This window comes from Bubalus bubalis, chromosome 13, assembly GCF_019923935.1.
Source record: "Bubalus bubalis isolate 160015118507 breed Murrah chromosome 13, NDDB_SH_1, whole genome shotgun sequence".
Lineage (NCBI taxonomy): Eukaryota > Metazoa > Chordata > Mammalia > Artiodactyla > Bovidae > Bubalus > Bubalus bubalis.
Genome location: NC_059169.1, coordinates 43,269,810 through 43,287,426, shown reverse-complemented (window position 1 = coordinate 43,287,426; position 17,617 = coordinate 43,269,810). Strand labels below are relative to the sequence as shown.

At 35.2% G+C, this 17,617-nt stretch overlaps 1 protein-coding gene across 3 annotated transcripts in view; it reads right to left on the bottom strand.

Moving 5' to 3' along the window:
* Positions 1 to 17,617, bottom strand: part of DACH1 (dachshund family transcription factor 1) — a 479,356-nt gene that overhangs the window by 386,052 nt on the left and 75,687 nt on the right. The gene's annotated exons all lie outside the window — the stretch shown is intronic.

Genomic DNA, 17,617 nt, shown 5'->3' with positions numbered 1-17,617 from the left:
ACTAACACTTGGCCCCAAGCCCTTTAATCTAGTCCATCTGTAATGATCTCATAGTACTTTCAACCATTATTTAACTGTTAGAAGAAAAAAATATGTCGCACTATATGTTTCGACAATAAAATCCCTTCTTAAGCTTCACAAAGCAGAACAATTCATTATTTGATCTCTTTCCAGGTTCAAAGTCTGTCTTATTACAGTACTTCAAAGAAATATGTAATCAAAGACAAACAGCTGTGAAAACAATCTTTTATTACTTTATTATCATTGAGAATATATCTTTGGAGTAAACCAATGGAAATGGCATACAAATAATCTCCATTAAGGTTGTTATTTTGCATTTGTTCACAAACTATGCACATTTGTCTTTAAGGCTTTAATTTTATTTCCTATAAATAGAGTAATGGCGCAGTCCAGTCACTCTATTGTCAGTCCATAAAAAGAGACCCCAAAAAGAACCATGACAAAAACACAACAGCAAAAAGTGAGCCGGTCTAACGTCAAACAAATGTTTGTAATAAACACATTTTCAAAATGATATTCGTGACTCTCTGGGTTAACAGTACCCTGAAGTAAAAATCATATTTTCTGATGTTCATGCTAATCAGTGAGAATTGCAGTATGGTTCAACTAAAAATTGGTAGACATTACTAGAATTTATACCATAAATGTACCACTTATACTTTACTCTGAACAAATGCAGAAAATCAAGAAGTTAGCTTCTAAGGCAGTAAAAATTAATTGCCAAAATTAATTCCATATTTAACACATTACACAATGATCTGGTCCTGTCTCTACTTCATAGAATGGAGCATTTCTATCACCAATATGCAAATAGGCTTGAAAATATAGCATACAGTTTTCTTTGGATGGAAATGGCTCCCTGCATTTACAGTCTATAAGGCACTCTGCAGGTGTCAGAGTGGAAGTGATGATGTTCTTCTTTTCCACTACAATAAACCAACATTTTTTATGTGGGAAGCAGAAGGAACAAACATCTCTTGACTGCATATTATACAATAAAAACCTTGTACATTATTCCAGTTGGTTCTGACACCGTATCTCTGAGGAAGTCACTTCTACCCACAGTTTACAGATGTAGAACGTTAAGTTAAAAAGCTGAATAACTTTGACTAGTTCCTGGGTTAATTTAACTCCAAGTCAATGTGCTCTTGCATTACACTCAGTGTTGTCTATTCTAGAACACACTTTCCAGATACATCTCCTTAAATACTCTAGAAAGGCACTACAACAAATCCAACTTTTCTTCAGAAAACTGTAAGGCAGGATTACACAGCTAGAGACAAAATGGGTCACTATAACTTTCAACAATACTAAACTGATGATGCATCAACATAGGCCACAATTAGGAAGACCACTGTGTCTAAGTCTCTAAAAATAGTATTGCCAGAGCAGATGCAATATGGAATCTGCACCATTATTCCCACCAGAAGATATGGCTGAAAGACGGTGTAAATGTGCGACCCTCACACTGACAACCTACAGAACATGAACAGGTAACAAAAATCATCATGGGATTATGTCCATACTACAAGCAAACCAAATAATTAAGCTTGCGACATGAATTTAGGAAAGAAAATGGTTTTTCCACTTTTCTCAGTCTCAGGTTAATCACAAAAAAAGTCTTACAATATTTGTATTGATTCAAGAGTCTCAATAAATACAGATATGAACAGACACATACATACACATTCATACAAACACATATGTATTTTAGTGATGTTATAGAAAGCTGTTTTCTATTTATATGTAACATGATCTTAGTTGTGAAATGTGAAGTCTAAACTGAATGTAGTTGTGGCAGACTTCCCTTTGTGGTATTACGGCTATCTGAAGACCACTACAAAAGAAAAGGAAAAAATGAAGCAACAATAGGAAGTATATAGAAAATATTTCATTATATTTTTTTCATTGCAGGTAAACATAACTCAGAAGTCTAAAATCATATTAGCATAAGCACTGTATTCTCTATTTCAAATAACAATATGAAAAATACAAAATTCCTAGAGACTCTTTGGCCAGCCAAGTATAGGGATAATGAAGGAAGCAGCATTGCTTATTTGAAGTACTGATCCTTTAACTCACGGTACAACTCAGTTCAGTTTTACTGGTTACTAAATAAACAGTATCAGAATTGGAAATGCATTTAATGCATGACTCAATTTCCATAAAAGTTAATTTCCTGACTTTTCAGTTTGATTGCATCAGAAGTTATTCAGTAAAGGAAGGCAAAACAAAGCCAGTCACTCTAGCTTTGGAATAATTAAGCAGTAATTTGACCAAACATTTCCTTCCTTCCTGTGTATTTCTCAAAGTCACTATTACACTACAAATTTTAGCAGAAACATTTTTAATGGGCACAATCTATAAGGGAAATAGTCCACAGTAAAATGTTTCACAATCAGGGTTGGCAGCAACATCATGAGACCACATTTTACTGCTATTTATAGGATGTATTCCAGATAAACTTTTGACTTTCAGGTTTTTGAATGGTCAGATTACAAGAGTGAGAGTTGACAGGACTAATTTTCACATACAAGCCCAATACAGATTGTTCCTATATATTTTTAATTCTAACACTTAATAAAAATTAAATAGTGCTTCATTTTAACTTTAGATGTTATTTTAGTACAATATTTTATTAATTTGATTTCTAAAAATTTGATTGTGCAACATTATTCCATAGTATAATGTTATTCCAATGCTTCTAGATTGGATGATGCTATTATAAGCAATAAAGAAAGGAATCTCATTCTTTGATTTCCTAGAATCCTTGATCATTTGCCTTTGGTAAAAATGTACCATTCATAAAATTATGTGAAATGATTTATTTACTGCTGTCATCTAATCTGGGGGGAGTACCTTCTTACATACCTTTCCATTTCATTACTGAACAAAAATAAAAAGTATGTTTAAGTCTTCCTTGTCTATATTGGAAACTGGTATTTCTTCTACTCCCAAATAAACCCTACTTGCTCCTGCTTTTACTTTGAAACTCATTGGTAATTGCTTTTCAGTCTTTATCGTTCACCTCCACTAAATGACTTCTCATTTGACTTCATCTGTACAACTTGTTCTTCCTTATTTCCCACTCCCACCCCATCTCAGATATTTCAGAAGCCTCTTGGCCTATGATGAAAACATCTGATAAGCATCCTGAAAGCTCTCCAAGCATATGCAGTCTTTATCTATCTTAATCATCCACTAAAATTTTACTCTTTATGCTCACAGCATCCCATAATTCCTATTACCAAACGCATTTCACTGTCCTGTTCCCATATTTACAGCAACCACTCTCTGCTACTTGCAGGTGCATTTGGTCAAATGAAGTCACGGGAAGCTCAGAGGTCATCTCCATCTCTTTCTGGAAGATCTACAACTGCATGATGAGGAGAGCATAAACTTCCCATTCAGACATTCAAGCCTCAAGGCCTGGTCTCCATCAAATTGTTCTATAACTCGAACAGTGAGTCTCAGTTTCCTCATTACTGAAATGGGAATACGGATATCTACATCATAGGAAGATTAAATGGACAAAATTTTCAGATTTTTCATGTCTACGTTGTAGACTTTGATAGGACTTAGTATCATTGCTCAGTTCTAAGAAAACTCTGTGTGAATAAGAAAGGAAGTGTTCTCAGTTATAATACCCTTGATTTTTAACAGATTTTAAGAATCTATATATAATTATTGGGAACCACCCCAGGTGGAGCTAGAGGTAAGGAACCTGCCTGCCAATGCAGGAGACCTAAGATTCTGGTTTGATCCCTGTGTCCGGAAGACACCTTGGAGGAGGGCACAGAAACCCACTCCTTTATTCTTGCCTGGAGAATCCCATGGACAGAAGAGCCTGGAGGGCCACAGTCCATGGGGTTGCAAAAAGTCAGACACGACTGATGTGACTTAGCAGCAGCAGCATTAATAATTATAGGACAGAATGACAACATCTATCCTGTCCACTATTCTAAAAATAAAAATTAAGCCAAACTTGTGGATTGGGGCTATATTTTCTCCAAAGTTCTTTCTTTTTCATTAGACAAACAGTAACAGACTTGCTGAACTCAGCCAGTCATTCAAAATTTTAAATGACTGTAAACAATATTGCCATTATTCTCAACATTGGTCTATAGAATATACTAATTATTGCTGTTGTTGTTTAGTTGCTAATTCATGTCCAACTCTTTTGTGGCCCCATGAACTGTAGCCCTCCAGGCTCTTTTTGTCCATGGGAATTTCCCAGGCCAGAATACTGGAGTGGGTTGCCATTTCCTTCTCCAGGGGATCTTCTTGATCCAGTGATCGAACCTGCATCTCCTGCACTGCAGGTGGATTCTTCACCACTGAGCCACCTGGGAAGCCCATACAAATTATTAGTTAGTATAAAAGAAAACATTTGGGAAATAGTTATAAAAGGAAGTATATTTATCAAGTCTACTTAAAGAATGTTTCCAAAATCCATAACTTGGGAGAAGAGTAAATTTCATCCATTATATTCCATAGGCTCATTATTCTAGGAGGAACAGCGGTCTAACATGCCACTTATTCATCATACTATTACTAAAGGAAAGTCGATAGTAAAAAAAAAAAAAAAAAAGGAGTTTTATGGGGTATTTAATTTTAGCACTTCAAATCTTTCCAAACAGATTTGGAAAAAGAAGTTACTCCTATTTCTATAAACTCTATAAAATCTATAAAATCTAGCTCTGATGCCTTTTTTCTGTCACATCTACCAAATTTCCTGAGAGTATAGGTACACTGAAAATACAAGACTTTAAACAATGGGCTAAATGCATAAAACAAGCAAGAAAATGTTTCAAGAGTTAGTCGATCTTATGTTGATTTCACCCATTCACAGATATTTGAAAAAGAACAGGTATACTTCAACAACTAATATTTTAACATCATGATAATATTCTAACAACTTATAATGTAATATCATAATTTAGAAAATAAGATGCAGAAAATAACAAGGCATACTTTGATTAAGGCACTTACCTGCAATGAATTAATCCTTGCAGAGTACCATGCAAACATCTAGGACCATATTACTAATAGAAGTTCAATTGATGAAAATAACAAAACAAGCCAAAATATGTTCTATTTCATGAGCCACAGAGTTACTTGTTTTCCCCCTACTCTTCCTCCTTCCCTCTCTTCTCCCAGAACACTCTCTTAAGTCTTCAAGTGATATCTTTTCCTTGTCTCCCTCCTTCCCAACTCTGGTCACCTCTTCTCAATTGCAACCACTATTTTTGTGTTTCCTCTTATGCAATCTTATACCACTGGTAAAATTTGTATCAAAAACTGCCTTGTATTTAAGTTCTCAGTATACTTAGGAACCTTCCATAAAAATCGCCAGGTCAAAAACTGTCTTAGACATCTACGTACATCCCTTTTCTCCTTAACTCATAATGTGGTAGGCACTAAACTAATGTGTGTTATTGAACTGACTTTCTTACTTTCCCTCTCATATTTAACAATCTTAGAAAATCAAAGAGTGAGATAGTTATTTATGATAGTTATTAGTGCATCTTTGAAAGTTAGTGTAAAAAAGATGTATTATCAGGTTGTGCTATTTCAGGGGGCCAGATTGAATTTTTTAACTGAAATCAAAATTATTTTATCTAATTCCTTCCAAGTAAGAGGACTGCTTTTAACAACATTAAAAAAAAAAATTCTTCAAATTCCGTTAAGTCTTATTACAGGAAGAATCAATAATGAGAGACTGGTTGACAAGTAAAGGACAGGATCAAAGATAACAAAGGTGCTACTTTAGAACTGGTCAGTCAGTGGCCCACACACACACACTCACACATATTCACATGCACTAGCACACAGAAAAAGGAGGAAGGATATTATCACCACAAATATTAGGGCATGTACGAGATTCTTGGATCTAACACTCAAAGTTAAAGATATCTAAATCTGATCCTTCATGACACCTTTATGAAAAAAATAAAAGGCAATACACACCAACAAAAATGAACGCAAGCTAGCTAATCACTATCGATTTGCATTCTCATTCTTAGCTAAACTTTCAAATTTTTTAGCACTGGGATTTTAAATTTTCTTACAGACAAGAAATAGCTGAAGCTTAGTTGGTACTATATAAAAACAACGGCAGGACCTCTGCTTAATTTTTCCTATCAAAGCATAGACAGAGGTCCCCATATGTAAGATTAAAAACATTTAAATAGTCATTAAAGAGGATTGAATTAATTTAATATCTACTGAACTCAGATATTGTTCCAGAGAACCAGTACACAGAGATGACAATAGACAGTACCTGGCCTCCAGGTGCACAATCTTTAACAGAAAGGGCTACATGCATGCTAAGTCACTTCAGTCACGCCCGACTCGTTGCAACTCCATGGACTGTAGCCCACCAAGCTCCTCTGTATATGGGATTCTCCAGGAAAGAATACTGGAGTGGGTTGCCATTCCCTTTTCCAGAGGACCTTCCCAACCCAAGGATCAAGCCCATGTCTCTTAGGTCTCCTGCATTGGCAAGTGAGTTCTTTACCACTATCACCACCCGGCACAGGAGAATAAATACAGGACCGATTATAAGAGGAGTAATTGAAATATAAATACCTTTCTATGTACATTTGATTCCTGCTCAGAGTAACTGGGCATAAAAAGTTTCACAAAGTATCCCTGGATCTGGCATTTGAACAATGAATGAAAGAAAACATCAAGGAAAGTTACAAAATGTTATTTAGGTTATATTTAAGGATGATTTATTTTTCCTTTTGAGAGCCATAAACATGGAAACAGGATAGTATTAACTCTACTGTCTTTACAGACTAATATAAGGTTGGCTCTTACTCTAGAAATCAGAGGATAGACTTGCCAAGGTAATCCAAAGTCAAAATAAGTTTTAGCACAAAAATAAGAACTTAAGGACAGCAATAAAGTCTATTTAGCTTTTTTGAACATCTGAACATAATATTTGGATTTGTAACGGTGATATCAAGTATATGAATACACAAATAACATATATAAAAAGTGTATTTTAACTAATTTCTAATCTCCTAGGTTTAAGATATTTTATAGCTACTAGAACTTCAATCTGTAGGCAAAACAGTGCCCATTCCATACATATATACTCAAGAATCTGTTTCAGTCAATGCCTAGAAAATGGCTAAATGTATGAACAGTACTGAAATAAAAATGGAACACCTGTGGTGTTCCTGTAAGAAAGAGTAAATAGGAAATTTTAAGGCCAGAGAGTTACTGGGAATTTTAGATCTAAATTGGTACATAAAATGGTCCATTTTCCCTAATGTTCATGAGATTTACACCCTTTCACATGAGAAAATAGCATATATATGGCTTAACAAACTGGGGCCCGTCACTTTTTTACTTCTCTCAAACTATTTCCAATCTTTAGAATTCAATCACTGCAATTATACTAATTCTCTTAGAAGTCCACTGCCCTCTCCTACCCCTTCTCTACATATTCAAATTCATTGAGACATGCTCATTAGCCAAAGAAAGTTTGTCATTATGAAGTACTAGAAACAGAGATAAATCCCCTGCAGATTTTCTGATCCATTTCTTGACCTATTTAAAAAAATAATCAGGTTCCCTAGCCTTCATCATAAAGAATTTCTATCATAATAAAATGTGCTGAAAAATAGAATAGCCTCTTGCTGAATTATCTAGATCTGTTTTGACTTCAGCAACATATAGATCCTAAATGACAACTCCCTTCCTTCTGAAATAAATATGTAGAGTGATGATAAATAGAAAAAGGAGGAACTTTAAGAGGTATTTATTAAAACATATAATGAGATTCAAGGGAAATAAAATATGCTAATTGAGTCCTTTGAACTCCCTAAAATGCAATTCATTCCTCATTTTCACTTTTGACAGTCTAAAATATGAGTGTTTTGAAACACGTAATTAATGATGGTCCAATTAGCTTTTGAGTTCTCAAACTTAAACATATATACTCCTCAAAATTATTGAGAAATCCTGTTATATCTTTATTTGCCTCAATTGTATTTTATTTTTCACTAATTAGGATGAACAAAAGTAGAGAAATATGCCTCTCTAGGTCATCTGGTAGGTAATCATTCAATGAAAAAAAAAATCCTGTTTAGGACTTAAATGTGATTACTGTAAACATTCAAAAATCACCATCCTAAAACCAACCCAAAAAAGTACCCAGTGTTCAAATGTATGTTATGCATTTAAAGTAGTTTTTGGAAGTTTCTCTTTACATTATAAATCAGTTTAAAGGTAACAAGGCAAGACATAGGCATCCTGATGCTGTGTTTAATGACAATCATATCTGCCTTATAATGTTAATGTGTTCTTAAAGCCATGTGTACTCTTATATCAGGAGATGTTTTCACTTCACGTGTTGGATCACTGCTTTTCAATATAGCTGAAAAGACTCTGTTGACTGAGTTCAGCTCATTGCACAGAGCCTGAAAGGCCCAGTGATTACCAATAGGAGAGAACAGTCAGAGCTAAAATCTATAATCCCAACTTCTAGAAAGGTATCTTCACACTTTCCATTCGGCATCTTCCTTCTCTTCAGATACTCAAAACTCCTCAACATCTCTTTTTTCTCTTACTTGCTTGTCAACCAAACAATCCTATACTATTTCCAACCATGAATTTTTCCACTGTTTACACAACTATCCATCAAAAATCCCACAGCTATCTCTGGATAAAATGCTCCCTCTCTCAATTTACTTGCAGACAAGTAACAGAGATCATACCATTCATGAAGTACCATGAGGGGTAGGCATTGGTGAATAATGACTTGGAACAGGGAAAGGGTAGAATATAAGGAGGCTACCGGAGAAGAAACAAGAAGAAAAGGAGCACAGCTTTTGAATGGAAAAGTTAAGAAGGCAGCAGAGAACCTAACATACCAAGATTTAGGAGTAAGCCTTGTGAAATAAAACACATTTGAGTAAACCATTTTGGTCAGAATAAAGAGACATAGGTTTTCGAAAACACAAGTAGTTTATGCATATGTGCATAAAAACATTTAAGCCTCAAACAATAAACAAGCATTTTTATGAATGAAGATCAATACCACTTTTATATTTAAGATACTTTGAAATTGAAAATGTTAAGTAGATGCTATTATTGCCTTGCATCCTATTAAGATGAAATATACAGAAAATGGAAGCAGACTTGGCAGCCACAGCTTCAAAGCCAGTGAAGGGGAAGTATAGTTTGTCAGTTGGGAAGAAAAATTAAAGTATTCATTTCTGATGTAATGACTCGAGCACATCACTTGTATGCTCAGAAAGTCAAAATTGAAAGTGAAAGGTTAATAAAACTAAATCTTTATAACTTAGCTGAAAATGACATATATGTCAATAATCAACATTAACTCCAGAAATAGCCTTCAGAATATATATTTTAATCATATATAGATAGATGAATAGTTGATAGATAAACAAAAAGACACGTAGAAGGCCTAAGAAAGGCCACAAATTAATATTTGTTTGTTTACTGGTTATTGCTAAGTTTAATCTCTTTGCTCTGAAGACTGAGCCTCTTCATGATATTTAAATTCTCATATTGTATAAGCTGGTTATATAAAACTTCTACAAGAATTTCAAGGGGAAAACATTAAGCCTTTCTATTGTTTCTTCTTTTCTGTTTATTGTGAATGGTAAATTGACAATACTTATTTAAACACTTTTTTTTTTTTAATCTGACCCTTTTCTTCCTGGACCAAGGAATTTTCTCCGTCACAGAGTAATAGAGCTTGAAAACTTCAGCATCAGCAGGGAAGGCAGGCACTCCTTAGCCAGCCACTGTGAGAGAGAGAAAATGCAATTAAGGCTCCCACCAGGGAGAGAGAACTAAACAAAACCTGCGTCTTCACACAAGAGCCTTTTCTTCCAGGCGAACTACAAGGCCTCAAATCTTGTTGGTGAGATGCTAGCATTTAGGACAACACACTTTCAGATTTTCTCACAGCAGATCAAAGTAAATAATGCAAGGGCAGCAAACAAAAGGGAAAACTCCAGTGTGCTTACATTAAAAAGAGATTACAGGGGACTTACAAGTGATTGAAGGAATAGATGACATTTTTAAAAACATAAAGCCCCGATCTTTAAGTACAGCTGGCAAAGTCTAGAAGTGTTACTTTAGTGATAGTGACAAACCACAAGGGACTTATCATCAGTGTGAAATTTACAAAAAGGTAATTTTATTTTATTATAGTGTTTTCGACATATAGAGTTATACCCATTCCTGTCCTCCTCTTCCCGGGTCTTAGATTTTTCAGCTGAGAGTCATGACAACTGATAAAGGGAGCCATTAAAGTTATGAGCCTTCTCAAATCAGCGCCACAAAATATGCAGGGAACTCTACGGATTGGAGACGTGGCATCGCTCCACTTCCCTCTTTCTCCTGAGGACAGTAATCAGTCATAAAAGCAGCTCGCCTCCTTCATAGCAAGCCAACAGCTGGAAACTCTTCCGCAATGTTAAATTTAGCACAACCCCCTTACCAGGCACTGAACTTAGTCTTGGGGGTCTGTTCTGTAGTCTTAAATGACTACTCCAGGGCCATAGTTTATCCTTTTATTTTCGTGTAAAATTCTCATTGACTTTGGTACAACTCTATAAAGGAAGCAAGGATCGAATATCATCCTTTAATGCCAAATTTACTACAGTTGAACAAAAAGAACGGAAATCTGGGAGGCCCATGTCAATAAACAAAAGATAGATGTTTGGGAGACTTAATAACTGAAAGGAGCTTCAAATAGGACTTTTTGTGAACTATTTTTTGAAAAGTGAAACAGTGGGGTCTAGATTTTAGAAATACTTAAACCAATACTTATACAGTTTTGTATAGTGTATATATTTAGTATATGGTACACACACACATATATATAATAGTGTATGTTATACTATGCACATATATAACAGACACATATAAATGGGTCTATGTTTGTGTGTGTGTATATATATATAGTATTCTTAGTATATATAGTAACTGCAGTTATAGTTGGGCAGCAGGTTGAATGTTAGTCTACTAAAGCTTTTCAAAGCAATTCACTGATATAATAAATGCCAGAATCAAAGTGGCAGTCTGGAGGAAAAATACCAGGATTTAGGATCCATAGATATGAGATCCAATCTAGTCTTTACCATTTTAACTTTTCTGGGAATAAATTTGATAACCAATCTACAAAACCAAATCTATAAAAAAAGGAGATTGGATTAGAGTTGCTCTAATGTTCTTACCAATTCATATGTTCTGTGGGTCTGCACGGACAGCAAATCTACCTGGATCTTATAACTGTATAGCAGCTGGGCTACACTTTTGACATTACGTGTGGGTGTGTGTGTATTTCTACATATATATACAAATACATTCATATACAAAGATATAACTTGAACCAAAGAATTAATATCAAAGTGATAATTTCCAATTAAAAACACATGTGGAAAGAAATATCTTTGTACTTTTCTGCCATAGCATACTTTGCTAGACACATGAACATCACCTCATCTTCCTCTATATCTGCTCATAGAAGGTAAGATACACTGTACTTCTAATTTCAGAAAGGCTACTTTTGAAGAAATCAAGGACATATAGACACATTTTGCTAATAAATCATCATAGAGGTAATAGACCTAAGTTGAACCTCAATTTTTTACATGTCACAATGTGAGAAAATGCATAACAATGTGCATTTGTAATAACTTAAAGAGCTTGCATTTCCAAGCCTTTATAAACATCTATTCTTAAGCATTATTAAAATTGATTTTAAGTGTTTATATCTCAGATCTACTTTCACCCACTAAAACTCATTTAGAGATGTTTGTTCTCCTGAAATCAAATCAGTACTGACAAATACAATACTAAATTCTGTTTTTAGAGCCTCGGTGAAAGAAAAAAAATATTATGTATTACTTATTAAAATTATTTTTTCAGAAAATCAGAGTGGAAAACAATCAGGCTGTATTCAGTTATTCAGTTCACAAGACTCCCTCTTTTTTTGCACATGGATAAGGCTTCCCTGGTGGCTCAGATGGCAAAGAGTCTCCCTGCAATGCAGGAGACCCAGGTTCAGTCCCTGGGTCAGGAAGATGCCCTGGAGAAGGAAATGGCAACCTACTCCAGTATTCTTGCCTGGAAAATCCCATGGAGAGAGGAGCCTGGTGGGCTACAGTCCATGGAGTCGCAAAGCATTGGACATGACTGTGCAAATAATATACACACAGAGTAAGCAAAGTTAAATTCTCAGTGCTTCATATATATATTTATCTATGAAATTCTTTAATCTATTTACTTTGTAAAACATATGATGTTATTCTGTTTTGAGCACAGTGCATTTAGTTTAGGAAAAACTAGAAGTTATAATATGAAAACTGGCAAGTGCAAAAGCAGTATTAAACTACCAATCACTGCTAATGTTGCAGAGGTTCCTTATTTAACTGAATATGAAGATTAGATACCCTACAGTATGTATATCGATTTAAATATAAGAAACAAATTTACTCTTAAGTTGGGAAAGTGCATAAATATTTGCTTGAACTGATACAGTTCAAATTATCCCATGCAGAGTACTATTTCTGAGTCAATCACATGTGTACACATAAGTCAACATATATACACACATCAAAAGTTTTTCTATGCAAAAGTTATTTAGGTGGCTCCTTTCCCTTGCCTATATTTCCACAACTCTAAGAAATATATTATAAAAAAACCTTAAAATAGGGTGGAGGTGGGGACAGTGGTTGTAGACTCATGCTAAAGGGCATCGTAGAGTTTCTCTCTGACATACAGCAGCCTGTATATGTGAGTAATTGTTGTGCAATAAGCCTGGGAAACATGTAAATTGTATTTCCTCGTGGCAAATTGCAACTGAATGAGTATATTGGGCAGACATAAACAATATACTCAAATCCTGGCTTTTTATTGAGCTCCTATTTGACTTGTATTCATTTGGAACAAACAAACAAACAAACAAAATGGTGTTTCTCAGGGTCTGTGACATTGCAGGCCATGAGAGATTCAATGTCACTGCCGGCATACAAATTTATTAGTCTATAAAGTTTGACATTCTCTTATTTATTCACAGAAAGGACAAATAAGATATTTTTTCATACTTACCAGAAATATCTGGGAGTGTTTATATGTCGCTCAGTCTGGAGGATGCAAATAGTCAGAACTGCTTTACAATTCAGTAGGCAAAAGCCTGCTGAAGGATAACAAATGACTTCATGGTGAAACTGCTATTGAAATTCTTTCAGTATGTGATATTAAAAACAACTGAACAAACAGAGATAAGGGACAAATAGGATTTGAAACAGACTTTTTTTTTTCTTAGCAGTGCAAAAAGAAAAGCAAATGAATGCTCTAGTTGAACATATATATACCTTTCAGTAATTTCACTGCATATATTTCCTTAATGCATGAAAGTTCCAACTGAAGCTTCTCTCAATGTCCCACTCTACCCAATGAGGCCAATTCTAAAACACCTCCTTTGGATCACGCATTACAATTTTGAAGCACGAAGAAAAAAAGAAGAATCCATATACCCATTTTGATGACTTGATTTACAGTTTTACCTGCTAACATTTGGCATAATGCATGGATACGGAGATTTAATGAGTATTTGGGGATTAGGATGCTGTATATAAGGAAGATCTTTTTCTCTTTATTACCTTGTATGAAAAGCAAAAAGCAAAAACTCAGATCTCAATACTGTGAGAATGGAAGTATTACAATCAAAACTACCCAAAATGTAATTTAAAAAATATATATTTCATTCAATTCAGTCTCTCTTATGTGGAAGAAGTTCTTACAAGTATTGGCTTTACAAATCAAAATAACGTTAGTAACTTTCAGGTGATCAGGGAAGTCAAAATCTAAGAAAAGAAACAAGAAGAGCAGTACTTTGCAATGACTTTTTTTTCCCCTTGCTTTGAAGGGAAGATGAAAGGCTATTTAGTTGCTATTTAGTTAGGTGTTCTTGTTTTATTCTATGGCGGGATCAAAGCAACTATCTCTAAATTTACAAAACAGTTCAGAGAACCCCTAGTAATTGAAGTATAGGCTAAATGATCCATATCAACAACATATGAACATAGGATCTGCCAAACAAAACTCATATTATTAGGTCTTCAAATGACCCATTATGTTGCCTAAAAATAACCCAAAACCAAATAGCTGTCTGAAACTCTGACATGACAATGAGTTCCAGATCTTGCCAACATAGCATATAGAACGTGCGTTAACATCTAATGGGCCAAAATTAGTTCAAGCATATTATAGTGATCATCCTTTAGTCTGATCTAGATTATTTTTCGGGCTAACTTTTAATACTTACAGATAAAAGCATGCCATGTGCAAGCAGCTGTCTTAATATAACCCGTTTGCTATTCTGGATACCTAACAATGATTTACATTAGATGAATGTAATCTTCTAGAATGCATGCCATCTTCCTATGCTAATGGTGAATCTCTATTTCTTTATTAATTACACAATAACAGTGTGGAACTTCTCTTGAAGTATCAACCTTTCAAGTAAATTCAAATTTAAATGGGTTTATAAATATTTTGATAAGCCATAAAATTTCATCAAAACTAGCATTACCCAGCCAAAAATCAAGTATACTAGAGAAGCATATAGCTCCAATACACCTTGCTCATTTCATATGTTCAACTACAAATTCAGGTTAGGATTGTAAAGTCTAGCACTGGCTAGCAACATTTTCTTCCAAAACCACCTCAGTTCATGGAAAGCTCAACTTTGCCATCCAGTAATAATCTTCAATTATATCTCTTACTTGGCATCTGTGATTGCATCTGTCTTTGTAGCTCCTCTTGTGTTTTTCCTTTCAGTTATTTTTATTCTCAGTTTCTTTTCCTGTAGATCTTGCTGCCTTACCAGATTATACTAAAAGAACCACTTTAATGTTTCTTCACACCACAATGGTGTGATCACTCACCTAGAGTCAGATATATTGGAGTGTGAAGTTAAGTGGGCCTTAGAAAGCATAACTGTGAACAAAGCTAGTGGAGGTAAGGGAATTCCAGTTGAGCTATTTCAAATCCTAAAAGATGATGCTATTAAAGTGCTGCACTCAGTATGCCAGCAAATATGGAGCACTCAGCAATGGCCACAGGACTGGGAAAGAACAATTTTCATTGCAATACCAAAGAAGGCAATGCCAAAGAATGTTCAAATTACCACACAATTGCACTCATCTCACATGCTAGCAAAGTAATGCTCAAAATTCTCCAAGCCAGGCTTCAAATGTTCATGAACCGAGAACTTCCAGATGTTCAAGCTGGATTTAGAAAAGGCAGAGGAACCAGAGATCAAATTGCCAACATTCACTGGATCATAGAAAAAGCAAGAGAATTCCAGAAAAAACATCTACTTCTGCTTCATTGACTATGGCAAAACCTTTGACTGCATGTATCACAACAAACTGGAAAATTGGGAATACCAGACCACATTACCTGCCTCCTGCAAAACATGTATGCAGGTCAAGAAGCAACAGTTAGAATCAGACACGGAACAACAGACTGGTTCCAAATTGGGAAAAGAGTACATCAAGGCTGTATATTGTCAACCTGTTAATTTAACTCATATGTACGGTACATCATATCAGGCTGGATGAAGCACAAGCTGGAATCAAGATTGCCAGGAGAAATACCAATAACCTCAGATATGCAGATGATACCACCCTTATGGCAAAAAGAGAAGAGGAACTAAAGAGCTTCTTGATGAAAGTAAAAGAGGAGAGTGAAAAAGCTGGCTTAAAACTCAATATCAGGGTATCTGGTCCCATTACTTCATGACAAATAGATGGGGAAACAATGGAAACCGTAACAGACTTTTTTTTCTTGGCCTCCAAAATTACTGCAGATGGTGATGGCAGCCATGAAATTAAAATGCTTGCTCCTTGGAAGAAAAGCTATGACCAACCTAGACACCATATGTAAAAGAAGAGACATTACTTTGCCAACAAAGGCCTGTCTAGGCAAACCTATGGTTTGTCCAATAGTCATATATGGATGTGAGAGTTGGACTATAAATAAAGCTAAGTGCCAAAGAACTGATGCTTTCAAATTGTTGTGCTGGAGAAGACGCTTGAGAGTCCCTTGGAAAGCAGAGAGATCAAACCAGACAATCCTAAAAGAAATCAATCCTGAATATTCACTGGAGGGACTGGTGCTGAAGCTGAAGCTCCAATCTGGCCACCTGATAGGAAGAGCTGATTCTGGTAAAGACCCTGATACTGTGAAAGATTGAGAGCAAGAGGAGAAGGGGGCAACAGATGATGAGATGGTTGGACAGCATCACTGACTCAATGGAAATGAATTTCAGCAAACTCATGGAGATAGTTAAGGACATGGAAGCCTGGTGTTGATGGGGTCACAAAGAGTCAGACATGACTTAGCAACTAAACAATAACTGGTTTCCAAAACTTGACATAGATAGAAATAAATACAAGGCAAGACAAAGATTATTGTTATTTTAAAAGAAACACAGCTTCTAAAATGTTTGATAAAGACACACACACACACACACACACACACACACACACAAACCACAAACAGAAACACACATACCTGGAATCTAGTCAATAGAGACAAAAAAATAATAGGGGTGATTATCAATCAACTTTTACATTATGCTGAAAATAGGGACTAATTCTTCTATTTCCTTAAAGGTGAAGGGTACTTTCAGTTTTTGATATTAGAGGTTAAATCCTGAAAATATTTTATATACATGTTAAATGAATATTATAGAACTCACATTATGAAAATTTTAAGACGTTAGATTGAGAATTCAGCCTAGCAAATGTTTACACACTTCAGCCCACAGTCATCTTATGTCCAAAGTGAAATCATTCAAGCGCGTTTGACTCTGTGACCCCATGGACTGTAGCCTGCCAGGTTCCTCTGTCCATGGAATTCTCCAGGCAAGAATACTAGAGTGGGTAGCCATTTCCTTCTCCAGGGGATCTTCCTGACCCAGGGCTTGAACCCAGGTTGCCAGCATTGTAGGCTGATTTTTTACCATCTGAGCCAACTGGAATATCATGTGCTAAATGTTACCATCTATTAAGTGGAAATATATGAGCACACTGCTACAAAGAGCCATATACTCTTAATGGTGGTTGGCCATCATTCTGCTTCATCTAGGTATCATATCATTTTTGAGACATTAAGTACTTAGACTTTCGTTTTAATATGCCACATTCTGTTGGGAGAAAATATTAATATGTAACCAGAACTGGGAGAACTAGCATTAATTTTACTTGACTCTTCATGAAATGGGAGGGATCAGAATAATAGGGAGAAGAAAGCAGAACAAATTGGAATAATCTGAAAGCTACAAAATACTAAAGTCTTCCCCCTTGGAACATCTTTTGCCTTTTGTGGTAGTCACCTTTGGTTGAAGAAATACCAAATTTATTGAGAAAAATACATTTTTTTATCATTTAACTGAAATGGTGAGGATCAAAAGAAAACACTTTTAAACTTGTACCAAGAGTAGTGTTGTGGTTAAGGAGCAAATAGAATAAAGAGTAAAACTAGTTAACAGTTTTACTTAAGTGTCAGAAATTCTCAATTATCTTCAGGT